The 13,006-nt window shown below is 36.7% G+C and overlaps 1 protein-coding gene and 1 pseudogene across 1 annotated transcript in view; both read right to left on the bottom strand.

Annotated features, from left to right (window-relative positions):
* The window catches only part of PDE3B (phosphodiesterase 3B), a 95,395-nt gene that overhangs the window by 63,969 nt on the left and 18,420 nt on the right, over positions 1 to 13,006 (bottom strand). The window lies entirely within an intron of this gene.
* Positions 1,102 to 1,281, bottom strand: LOC142593860 (U2 spliceosomal RNA; annotated as a pseudogene).

Raw genomic sequence — 13,006 nt, 5'->3', positions numbered from 1 at the left:
GCTGCCTTTTGAAGTCAGTGACACTGAAAGGATAATTTTTTGAGTAATTCATTTATTTACAAAAACATACAAAGTTTGCTCTCTGTGAACAAGAGCAGAGCCTGCAGAACAAATACGTGTAAAAAAACCAAACCATATGTCCAAGATGCAGCCATTTCTCTGTAAGTATACAAAGACAGTAACAGTAATTCCAGCTGATCTCGCATAACACAGAATCAACAACTTTCCCCTGCAAAAGGAAATGAATGTAATCGCATGGTATCATTTCTCAGTGAGCAGATTTTCCTGCTGTTCATTTGTCTCCAGGTGTTTTGTACAAGAACATCTGCTATTGTTGGGCAGAACTTTGAGTGGCAGCATCCTGCAACAAAAAAATCCTAATGGCAGACAGTTATCAACCTCCAGGAAACAGCAAAACTATATATTACTGCAATATATTCAGTCTAAGAATATACAAAGTCATGAACTTTGACATATCAAGCTGGTCTCTAAAATAACCTTACAATAATTTTTTTAAACAAATTAGTTATTGTCACTGCTAGGTGTCATGTATATTGTTACAGTGAACTCACGACTGTTGCAAATTCTGCCCAAGGAACTGGTCAGTATAAATTTAAACTCAATAGACTACTTTTTTACAGCACAGGAACCAGAAGCCATTAGAAAGAGCTAGGACCAGCCAGGTCCAAAACAGAAAAGATGCAGTTCTTCATTAACAGGTAGTAAGTAACTTGCCTTATCAAAGGAAGCTGTGGATGCAAGAAGTTTAAATAAATTCAAGGGGAAACTGGGCAAAGGTTGAAGTGCCTAGAAGTTGAAGGTGAGACTGAACAGGCACTTGTAACTAAATAACTAAACCACATTAGGAAGTCCCCTGAGCTGAAAACAGGTGGAAGTTGGGAGAGTGTAGGAAGGGGGATGTGGGGGGGGAAGTATTGTATGTTATCATATTTTTATCCTTCCATCGGCCTCTGATTATGGCTACTTTCTTTTCCCCCCATGATCTTTAATGCATTTAATTGCACATTAGCCCTTGTAATGGATGGGAAGATGATAAGCAGCAATTTACAATTACTGTTTTTATTGATTTTTCCCTTGGTGTGATGCTTCTGGAGACACTGCAATAACAGGCAGATGCACAGGATAGATGGGAAAAGTTCTAACCCACCTTTTGTCCCAAAAATCTGTTAATATGACATCTTCAAGTCAAGGATGTAAAAGATATTTAACTGATAAGAACAGATCTTAAACTTGACCTTAGACAAAGATCAGAGATTAGAGACAGAATATTAAGCTAAATGAACTCTTAATCTGAGCCATTTTTATGCTTTCATACTAATGAAACTCACAAGTAACTTCACCATTAGTTTAAGAACAGTTTACTGAATTAAATGTAAATTCCTAACTCTACCTTTGCTATTGAAAGCTGGGGAAAAGATTCTTACAATAAGAAAATAAGGCTAAAGGGAATGAAAATTCAATGAAGACCTAGAAGAAGCAGCAGCAGTAAGGGAAAGAGTAATAGCACCTGCAGCTACTTAACTTTTATTAACCTGAACTAAACCCCACTACGTTCTTCTGAACAATGAAAGTTTATAAGACATGCTTACAGGTGATACCAAATTGGGGGAACCAGATAGTACATGCAGGGGGCAGGGCTGCCATCCAAAGGGACCTAGACAAGCTGGAGGAATGAGTGAACAGGAGTCTTACGAAATTCAGCAGCGACATACATGAAGCCCTGGCACCTGGGAAGGAGGTATCCCCTGCAACAATGCAGGCTGAGAGCTGCTCTTCTGAAAAGGATGAAGGGCCGAACATGAGCCTGCAGTGTGCCCTGGCAGCAAAGGGGCCAACAGTATGCTGATCTGTATTCACAAGGGCACAGCCACTAGACCAAGGGAAATGACTGACCCCTCTGCTCAGCTCTTGTGAGACCACACCTAGAACAGGACACCCAGTTTTGGGCTCTCCAATACAAGACAGACATAGATAAAATGGAGCAAGTTCAGCAGAGGATCACCAAAATGACTACAGGATTGGAGAACGTACCCTGTGAGAAGAGGCTGGGGAAGCTGGGCTCATCCAGTCTGGAGAAGTGATAGCTTTTGGGGGGAGTTAACAGCAGCCTGCCAGTGTCTAATAGGAGGCCATCAAGGCAACAAAGCCAGTCTGTACCCAGTGGTGCACAGTGGGAAGATGAGAGGCAATGTTGAAACAACAGAAGTTCAGGCTAGACATAAGGAAAAAATTTCTCACTATGAGCACACACTAGCAGTGGGACAAGGTGAAGCAGAGTGCCCAGAGAGGCTGTGCAGTCTCCATCCTTGAAGGTTTTCAAGGCCAGGCTGGATAGCACAATATAACAGTACAGGAAACGTAAAAAGACTGATGTACGCTTCAACACCAGTAAGACCATCACGACAGCCACATTCGAAGTAGACCTTATTTAGCTTGACCTTTTCACCTTTTTGCTTGCTAATGTCCTCCTATGTCCCACAGGCATTCTTTAATTTTTATCTAATTTAATTTGGAACAATTGTTCTCAGCTTTTATTTCGTCCTGAAAGTTGCTGCTTCTATTCTTCAACCTGAAGAAGCGATTTTATGCTTGTTATTTTTCTTCCTGCCTTATTAAACCATCTGGTACTACTACTTCCTATAAATTTTTCACCTTCACTCTTTGGCCTACCATGACTGCAGTCCGACTACTATTTCCTTTACTTTCATAAAAGATTTTCATACAAAGAGTTTTTGCTACAGGTAATTTTTATGCAGTGTGGGTGTGCTGCAAGTATAATCAAGGACAAAAAAAAAAATTCACAAAGGTCATTAAGCCAGCACTGCTCCAACTCTGTTTGACACAAAGGCACGCAGTAAAATATTCCAAGAGTATCATTCCAGTTTTTCCAAATGTATAGACTCTGGCCAAAAATCTCTAAGTAAATATGTTTCGCTTGAACTGGAAGTTGTATGCCTGCTTTCATTTCTAATAGTCCTATTTCTAACCTTGAGATCAGGTATGTGAAAGCTTTATGCTACAACAGATACTCCTTTTAAATTCTCATTCTAACTATTCTGTAGAAAAAGAGAAAAAAGGCTACCCCTTTAAAGCAGCAGCAAAGAGAATATATACCCCTGCTTATCACCTCCTGCAAACCAGATACTGTGGCATATGCAACAGAAGATACAACTGCTAATCAAAATAAAATACAGAAAAAATGAAGTATGACATTGCAAACAGTATGTATGCTTACTTAAAGCAGCAATCTCTCTGGCCTAATCTAGTCACATACTTTCGTCTTTTCTAAGAGTCTGCCCACAGCAGATAAACACACAAACCTTCTTGTGCTGCACCAACTGACGTCAGCAGTCGCTTAGGAACAGCGTTTGGTGCAAAAGTGGTAGTACCGAAACTATGTTTACAATTGAAAAAGAATGACAGTATGCTGGGCTCACCATAGCTTCAGGAAAAGAGATACAAATTTATAAATAAAAAATACAAAAGATCTTTTCCAAAACTTCATAGGATTTTCAAAGAAAGTTTATCTGCTTAAATATCTTGCAGTGAATACCACGAGTAATAGATTTACTTTTCTATATTTTAAATGGTACACTTTCCAACCCCCCTCCAAAAAAAAAAAAAAAAAAAAAAAAGTCATCAGTTTTGGAATGCAAGCTTTGAGCTTCTTTCTCTTCTGTTTAACCTGTAAGCAAAAATTCAAATCCAGTAACAACTTCATAGGGTAACTGTTTACAGGGACAAACCCCTGTTGTTCCCACAGCAGGAAAACAAAAGATCTCACAAAACAACCTGCACCAGTAGAAATAATCATCCCATCACTATTTTCTAAATAGTCAAATGTTTAGAAAGCCTAGCATTTAAGGAACTTAGAAGTGCTCTACTTTAAATAATTCAATACAAAAATTATTCCGAAGACCCTCAAGAATAAACAACATAAAACTATACAGCTGCAAAGCAGTTTGCGACAGCTTCTCAAATAAACTTAACTTTACAGTTACAGAATTTTAATTTAGAAAGAATGCATGTGAAAATTGCATGTACAGATTTATTTATTGGTCCAGAGTAATTTACAAATAAAGCCCAAATTTTGAGTGGCCTGATACTTTCCATTCTATAACAACATATTATAAACTTTCTAACCACTTGTTAAACTTTTAGAAATCTATTGAAAAAGAAGAAAAAAATTTGCATAGTTTGCACAAGTTCAAAAATGTTCTTTAAAGTTAAGTGCTAGATTTATGTATTACATCTCTAGTAGGCATTCTGCAGCTTCAGGCTATGGAAATTAAGCAGTTTTCTCATCAGAGCTGGGCCTAATAGGAATGCACTGTAATGTTAGACATCATAACAGAGAGAGTCTGTACCTTGTGTGCTCACATCCCTCCTGCTGGCTCTGAGAAAACATGAAGAAGCTAAAACTAGAATGGCCAAAAAAAGGACACTGCAGAGAAGAAAACTGAATAATGAGTCAATATTACAAAACTCAGAATGCTTATTTTCATATTCTTTTGACATATTTCCAATATGAAACCTCACGTTCAACAGTCACTCTCAACCCCTGAACTATAATTAGTTACTCAGACATGAGAAACTGTGCATGCATTTATCACAGTTTTTTGCTGTACACATCTCCAATCAAAAAAACTGCATGGAAAGAGAACACAATCTGCCTCTTCCTTTAAGCTAACATAAGAATTAATATAAATTTGGGAAGGCTAACTGGAACGTATGCTATATAAAATGGAAGTGATCAAAATCAGGAACATTCCCCCTTCACCCCACCCAGAGAAACCTACCATCCATATGCAAAGTAGAAAAACTATATAAAAGACAGTAAACAGGGAAAACCCTTTTAACTTCCTGGCATGCAAACAGTTTTACACAATTCATCCCCAAGTTCTCTAAAACCAAAACAAGGAAAAGAACCAAGTAACATCAATTTGATCTGAAGCAGATAATGTGTGGTTTCATTCATCTCAGTATTTTTTTGGTCTGCTACTGGGAGAAAGCTGTTTCTGTGATTTCAATGTACTCCTTAAGAATATTGTCTCTGGACAATGTCCAGAAGTAATTTGGGCCAAGAATAGCTATTTGATCCCAAACTGAAACATTCTGACACCAGCCAAAGGTCCAAGTAGTTTATCTGGAAGTCAAGCAGAGAGATCTGAAGAAAAAAATTTCCTCTACTAAACTCAGCAAAGCCTTCCTCATTGATTCTGCTACAGTTCAGAAATTGCTTCAGCTTGCTTTCTGTTCTATATTCCTGTACATGGACTCTAAGTTAACTTTTCCAGGATTTCGAATTTACTTCCTCCCACCATGACAGCTGAGAACCGAGTTGCCTGTTTTTATAATACTCTTGGGAAACAAAGCATAATTTTTCTGCTGTATCTGGAAACAATCAAGGTGCTGAAGGGAACAACTAACTGTTCAAACTGCTATACTTTGAGAATTTTTGAGGGGCTAGAACACAGTTCAACCTTGCTTCAATGGACAGCACCAGTAGGAGACTGTTGTCCAAGGCTCACTGCTGGTAAACCTCCCATACAGAGACATTCAGAAGCTACCTGGATAATCTTTTAAACATAACTTGTGACAGGAAGCAAAGACCCAGAAGCAAACGTCCAGTTGTTACCAAAAATGCAGCCAACGTACTACACACACACTTGCAGCATTCTAGTTAGAATTACGCTCCTACAATGCCAGCTTTGTATCCCATAAAGAGGTAAGACTTACTGGGAGATCGATTTTGTTGTTGTTCTAATAACTGGTCTTGGAAACGTCCAAGTTTTAAGTAAGCATCTTTTTTCCTTCTTAACCCTCTCCTTCACAAATGTTAGCTAGTTACTTTAAAAAAACCACAAAACAACACTGCTGAAATAGACAACACATATATAAACAATATAATACATGATAAACATACAGTCTTATCTGCAAACAAAATGTGAACTTGGAGACACAATGAGAAACATACTTCACTCACACGTAAGTTACTTTTCTTAGAAGGGGAAAAAATAACTTGGAGCATCAGAAAAGACTGTGAGGGAAATGAGTGGGAATCAATGCTAATAAAGTTTAGGCTTTCTGGTCATTTTGAGAAAAGAAATTCTATGAAAATTCATCTTTTCCCTGAAAAGCAAACTTCTTTGCTACATCCTTTTATCTGCTGTCCATTTTACTAGTCAGGGCTCCACAAGAATAGACTGTGACCTATTCTACTTCTGAATAAGGTACAACATGAAATAAAATACCAGTGAGACAGCTTACTTTCACATCCCCGCAACAGCAATAAAGCACGCCTCATGCTAAGTCAAAACCTGTTTGAGCTCCTCCTTCAAAGAGTGGCCATTGCCATTCCCATCTAGTAGTCTGTTACAAACAAAAAAACTTATAGTCTATTGCGAGAACGGCTCGGAGCATAATGAAATCAGCCAATGAGATAGCATTTCATTTATCTTGGAGCTGTCATCACTAGACAGCTGGTTTCTGTAACTGGTAAAGACTGAAGAACAGTAAAGTAAGTCCTACAACATGACAGGAAATACAGTCATGTTTCACTACACAGAAACTTGAGTAACACATCTCAGCAAGGAATATCAGAACAGTAAACACACTTTTTCAGAAAAAGGGGTAAGTAGGTCTGTGAGGAGGGGCAAACACAATGAAATCCTTGGAACTTCTGTCTTATGACTAGATTACCTGGCAACTTGGAGTTGAAAGCTCTAAATGCCCCATTTTCCTGTATTTGGAGTACTCATTCCATATGTCTTTTGTGACTCCTTCAGTCTTTTTCATAACAAGGGTGCTAAGTAGGCTCTCTTCTCTTGCTGGCTACTGATTTTGATGAAATTTACAGGAAATTTATTATTCAAGATGATTATTCTCTGTCAAATTTAACTGAAATAAGCCAATGAATTCAAAGATACTAGAGATGGATGATTGCATGACAAAAAGGTACTTGAATTAAACTATGATGTGTGCACACATACACATGCACATACATAAGTTTGGATACATTTACAAAATGTTAAGGCCATAATTTAATACAGGGCTTTATTGCCAATAAATTAACCTGTAGAAGTACACCCAAAAAGAAGGTCAGAATAACCACTATAGAGATGACCTGGAAAACAAACATCTGTGGTGAGGGAACAAAAATTCCTCACTGAGTCCAGATATTAGACAGCACGGGACAGTGTCTTTTCTTAGTATTTAACAGGAAGATAAAATAGGAGACAGGAAATTATTTCTTAAACACTTTTTGCCTCGTAATGTAAACTCTAGGGATACATTTACATAGGTAAAATATGCTTTAGCTTCTGGTAAGGACTATGATTTCAAGAAGTAGTGCAAGTTCAGGACTAAAGCTTTAATGATGAAAGATGTTGTTTAGAGGAAACTCTACTTGGAGTTGACAAAAATTAATTGGTTAAGACTAGAAAAATCTACTTACAAAAGAAATGCTGATTCATTTGCACAATGGAACAATTCATTTACTCTTCAATGAAAAAAAATTCACACTCGTGCTTAAAAAAAAGTGATGTGGAAACTTGTTATTACAAACACCATAAGACTGACTCACACTATATATTTAAAGAATGTTAACTCTCACTATCACACTTAAGCAGTTTTAATTAACTGCTCAGGACACAGAAAATGAGCTACTACTTTGCAAACTAGAAAATGCAGTTTCTAAAAATGACTACAGCTGCTTAAACAAAAGCATACTATAGAGTTCATACAGGTTATGAAAATAGAATACTAAGCAACTTGCAATTTAAATGTCAAAATGCAAAAGCTGTAATTTAATTTCAAAGTTTTTTGATATTGACAATAATTTTGTTAATATAAAAAAGTGTAGCTGCTTTGAAGTTATGAGATTTCAGCATGAACATGCAGGGCATTTACAAGGTTCAGACATATCAGAAGAAGTCAGTCATTAAATACACAGATCTGAAAATGGGGTGGGAAAAACACATGTTTTGTGAATGTTAGGCATTCTACTTTTTTTCTTTTTATAAAATTTTAGAATTTGGGGGTACATAGATTTGCTTTTTTTTTAAAAAAAAAACTTTGAAGTAAATGTTCTAAGAATCATTACTAAGTAACCAGATCAGCAGAATGCAGCAATCCTTCAATCAAATAAACCACTCAAGCTACACAAAGCACTTACAAGAAGATATGGAATGAAAAACAACAACAACAACAAAATATCCACATCAGTTCACTAAACAGTATTCATGATAATCTCAATATTCCTAGTTTTCATATGGAAAATTTGAAACATTTTGAATACTTCGTTAAAATTTTCTGACATAATATTATCTTCTGAAAGTACTATTTTTAAGCATTTTGGAAAATAAGTATCCTTTGATTCATAGGTGTTCCATGAAAAGAGAGAATAAAGCTCTGGTTTATATAACAAAATCTAATGAATACAAACGCATTACAGCTTTTTTACCATTTCAACATAGCAACAAAATCTGTAATCTTATTATGGATCAAGCTATATTAAATACCAATACAATCAAACACTTAAGAGATTCTGAAATTGCTTCTGTTCGATGCATGTTTCTGACCAATATTCGATGCATGTTTCTGACCAATAGATAAAAGGGTAATCTTATTTTCCTCAACCCATACAGGACTGTAACCAAGCTAATTAATTATTTATGATTTAGTATCAGCACACAGTACATTTGCATTAAGAACAAAGCCTTTAACATATAAGAAAGGTAAGTTTTTGACTGGAGGCCCCCAGATAGTATGGCATAGAAAATAAGGCAGGGAATTTGGATTAGAATTGCCTAGTCTGGCCTTGGGTTATATCCCTGCCAGCATCGACCATTTACAGAAAACATTGGCTAAATTTCACAGAACATTCAACTTTTGACAGTTCATCAGCCTCAACAAGGAGTTTTGACAAAATATTTAAGCCTTGTGGGCTACTTTTTCCAAATGTTCAATTAATCAAAAAGATTAATGGCAGAATGGAATTCAACACAAAATAACCACCCATGTTCACGCAATTTCCTGAGGAGGTTTCACAGTATGCTGCAAATTGTCTCAGCTGTACCGTTAGAAGCATTAGACAGAACTGTTTTAAAGCCATCACTAACAGTAGTCACTGTACCCCTTTTCTTGAAATGCTGTACGATCATTATACCTTTTTGCAGTTATTACAGTGGATGACTGCTAAGGGCCACTCTTACACTCTTCAAAAGGCTTGCCAAACTCTCTTGGTCAATGAATAATTCCTCTCAACTATTTCTTACACTATATTTCTAATAAAGTTTTCACTTGAAAAGTCTTTTTACTGTTTTAGCTCTTCAATATATTTCTGCCAACTAGCCACACATATTAAAGATCTTACAGACCATATCCTGGGAATTCCCGTGACAGAGGACCCTGCACATCCTTCATACTTCACACAGCATTGTCTAGGACAGATTATCTTGTACAATCACTAGCAAATCGATTAAGCCCTAAGAATTGCTAAATCCTTATTTTGACATAACCAAAAAAAAAAAGTGTTCTAACTCCATCTTCTGGCTAGGACTAATTGGTATAGAAGATCAAAAAAATTATCAAGCAAATTCAGCTTGACATCAGGCTTTACTTACAAACTTTATGCTTCTATAGTCTTGCTTCTTCTTTATATGATTAAAGTTTTCTCTCCAGTTTATCATTCCTTTTACTTCCCTCTCACTTCTCCTGGGTTTGAGTCTAATCTTTGTCAAGCATGTATATAATCAACAGTTTTGTTAATGTTTTGGTTTAAAAAATGTGAACTTAATCACAGGTAAATCTCTGCTTTATCTTCGTGAACATTATTTAAAAAAAAAAAACTAATTAGGTGATGAGAAACTGTCCTTGTGTTAGGAAAGCATTATTAGTTTATTAGGTGCACAGTGCAAGATCTAATATTTCAGATTTCATAAAGGGATAGAGCTAACAACTCAAAGCAGCAGGACTGCAGGTGTTCTCACAAGATTTTCTCTTTGATCACAAACCTCCAGCATATAGTAGAAGAAAACTCAAAAAGTTCACAACAGAAACAGATACATGAAGTCATTTGTGTGTACTCCTCAACAGATGACTTCATTCAAAAGCTGAAATTAGACGTGGTGGGCCTGCTTCCATTTCTCCACTCCTAACCCCTTCTGCAAAAAGTGATCATTGTGGCTAATGCCTTTTACACTGGTGATTCTACTGGGATGATGGAGAGAACATACAAGCAAACACCTCCCTAAAATGAACATACCACAGACTACGTTATTATGAAAGGAGTGATACATGATTGGATTGCACAATTCCATATTACAGAAAATTGTAAACCTGACAGAACTCTGAAGCCGGCAGGAACAAAGTCATGGGACCTATTTGTCCCATGAAGTTCAGCCTGGGCTTGAACTATTAATAAGAAACTGTCATTTTGATCACATTTCCCTTTTTCTTGCTGTCACGTATGTGAATTTTTGGCAACATGAAAATTAAGAGCCAAGGAGGGTTACTGCAAAGAGCTGGATTAAAGCTTCCTTACTGCAGCAACTTATTTTATCGGAAACTTCAGGTACCCACAAAAGTGGGCAGAAAAATCATTAAAATACCTAGAAGCATCAAGGAGGGACAGACATACTTCCTGACTCAGCATGAGAGGACTTCCACTTCTACATTCTAAGGTAATAGTTTTCTCCACTACCGCATTACATACTTAGTCCTGTAGATGGAAGCATGATGGATTGATGAGAGTCCAAGACTCACAAAAGTGTTGTTACAGTTTTATAATGTGTTCATTTTACTTCACTGAAAATAATGAAGAATTTTCACATAAATACAACAGTATTAAAGCTCTGTTTTAAAAGAGTGCCAAATACTCAGGAAGAATCCTAATATGTGTCCTTTACCAGTTCATTCTCTTCTCACACATGAATGCATTATGATTCTGTCGGTTGCCACACAATCTTAAACTATTTTTCAGAAGAGCTCTCTGCCCCATTCACTGTACAAGTCTAACTTAGATACCTAAACCGCACCTTTCCATTCAAGGTCTTTGTGAAAACTTTGTGTATAATTTTATATGTTGCAAGCCTGGTACCACACCTGACTGCAATTGCTTAATATCTTACATTTTAAGTACCTGTTTGCCCTATTTCAGCTATGCAATGTTGAAGCATTCTGTTCCTTTTACTTCAAGTAGACAAACGCAGAATATACAGTTCACTCAAGACATAATAAAAATATAGAGACTTTTGGGTGTGAGGGGATGCTATTTTGACTGATTTATTGGGAAGTCCTAACACATCCATTCTTTAAACTGCATTGCTGTTAGTTCTCTTAAATCATCACAACTTGGCATTGACACAATAAAGGGGCAGTCCTGCCCTCCCTTAGCTGCTCATTCCTATCCCTGTGTCACTCCCTCTCTTATGCAGCAACAGCATTCACGCAGACACGTGGCAAGGAACTACAAAAAGAACCAATTAGTTTTAACATGGATTAATTCCCCAATTCAGTTCACTGTGTAGTCTCATGAATGCTTGTATGAGCACAAAGGGGGATGGTGCCAGGGCAGGAACCAGCAGACAGTGCTGAGAAGGACCACTCATTTCAGTGGAAGTGCCACAAAGCAATCAGGGAATTGGAACATTTGAGTAGAGGTGCTCAGATTAGAAAGGATACGTCCAAAGGTCAAAAAAAAGAAAAAAAACCTCCTTTTTTGCAACTACATAAAAATTAATCTAAATTGGACATAGTTCTTAGCATCAGAAAATTATCATGCTCTGACCCCAGAACTCAAAATTTTAATCAAGACTTGCACTGCAATTGTACCTCCCAGCCAACAAAAGCTGCTGTTTCACCACACATTTTAGTTACTTCTGCTGGCATTATCAGCAAAAGAAGAGGCAAAAAAAAACCCAAATCAAAACCCACCAAAACGTAAAGGAACAATGAGGAAGGCTGAGGAAAAAAAAATAGAAGGTATCAGAAACAAATACAAAAGTTCAGCATTCCAAAATTTAAAAAAAAAAAAGGGAAAAATAAAGAAAAAAAGAGGGAGGTATAGAAAAGTTACTGATATCACTATATCATTTGACCCTAAAAGCCACAAAGTCTCGGCCTCCAGTGTGCATCTTAGCAAAAACATTTCCTCTAAATAGCTACAGTACCCAGAGGACAACATTTTAAGTCAGAAATGTTCATAAATTGACTATCCCAGAAGAAAATTGTAGTCGGATATGAAGACTGAGAAAAATCACCTGCAACTGTCATCTAAGGCAGTGAAAAGGAGAAACAAGCTCTCCATTCCACAAGATTTTAGGAAACTGTTACATTCTATTGATTAATCAAGGACTCAAATTCTATGAGGATACCAAACACATTGAGAGAAAGCCTGACACTGAAGAAACTGGAAAGCAGTTACTTACTTGGACACTACAACAAACAAACAGTGGAAAAAAAAAAAAAAAAAATCACAAAATAGTGAAGGAAAACTTCTGACATGCCAGGAAAATTTAGAGATGGCTAAGGTATGCCTCTCTGTAATTCCCCCTAGCTTTCATCCTCTGAAAAATCCCAAAGAAAGAAGCCCAATGACAAGTTTACTGCAGGCTGAAGTTGTGATGTCTAGGGTGGAGCTGTAGAGAAACTTCCTATTCAGAGGATAGAGGAAGATTTTAATATCAGGAGAAAAGGGCTGGTGAACAGAATTAAGTCTACATCATTTCCTCTATTGATCTTAATGATAACATGGAAACAAAAAAGCATTACTGGCTAAGATGGTTTGAAAACAAAGAGACCTAGAAGAAAGTTATTCAAATTAGACAATGGGAATAATAATACTATTTTTAAAAAGCCTGCCCATCTTAGGTGATGCTAATGATCATTTAGGAACATAACCATATGATGAGTAAACAAAACAAAGAAAGAAACCCTTTGTGTTGGTCAGAAAAGCATGAAAATATTCCTGATGCACAAAACT

The sequence above is a fragment of the Pelecanus crispus genome, chromosome 6 (genome assembly GCF_030463565.1).
Source record: "Pelecanus crispus isolate bPelCri1 chromosome 6, bPelCri1.pri, whole genome shotgun sequence".
Lineage (NCBI taxonomy): Eukaryota > Metazoa > Chordata > Aves > Pelecaniformes > Pelecanidae > Pelecanus > Pelecanus crispus.
Note: the sequence above shows the minus strand (reverse complement) of the source record. Positions and strands in the feature narration are given on the sequence as shown.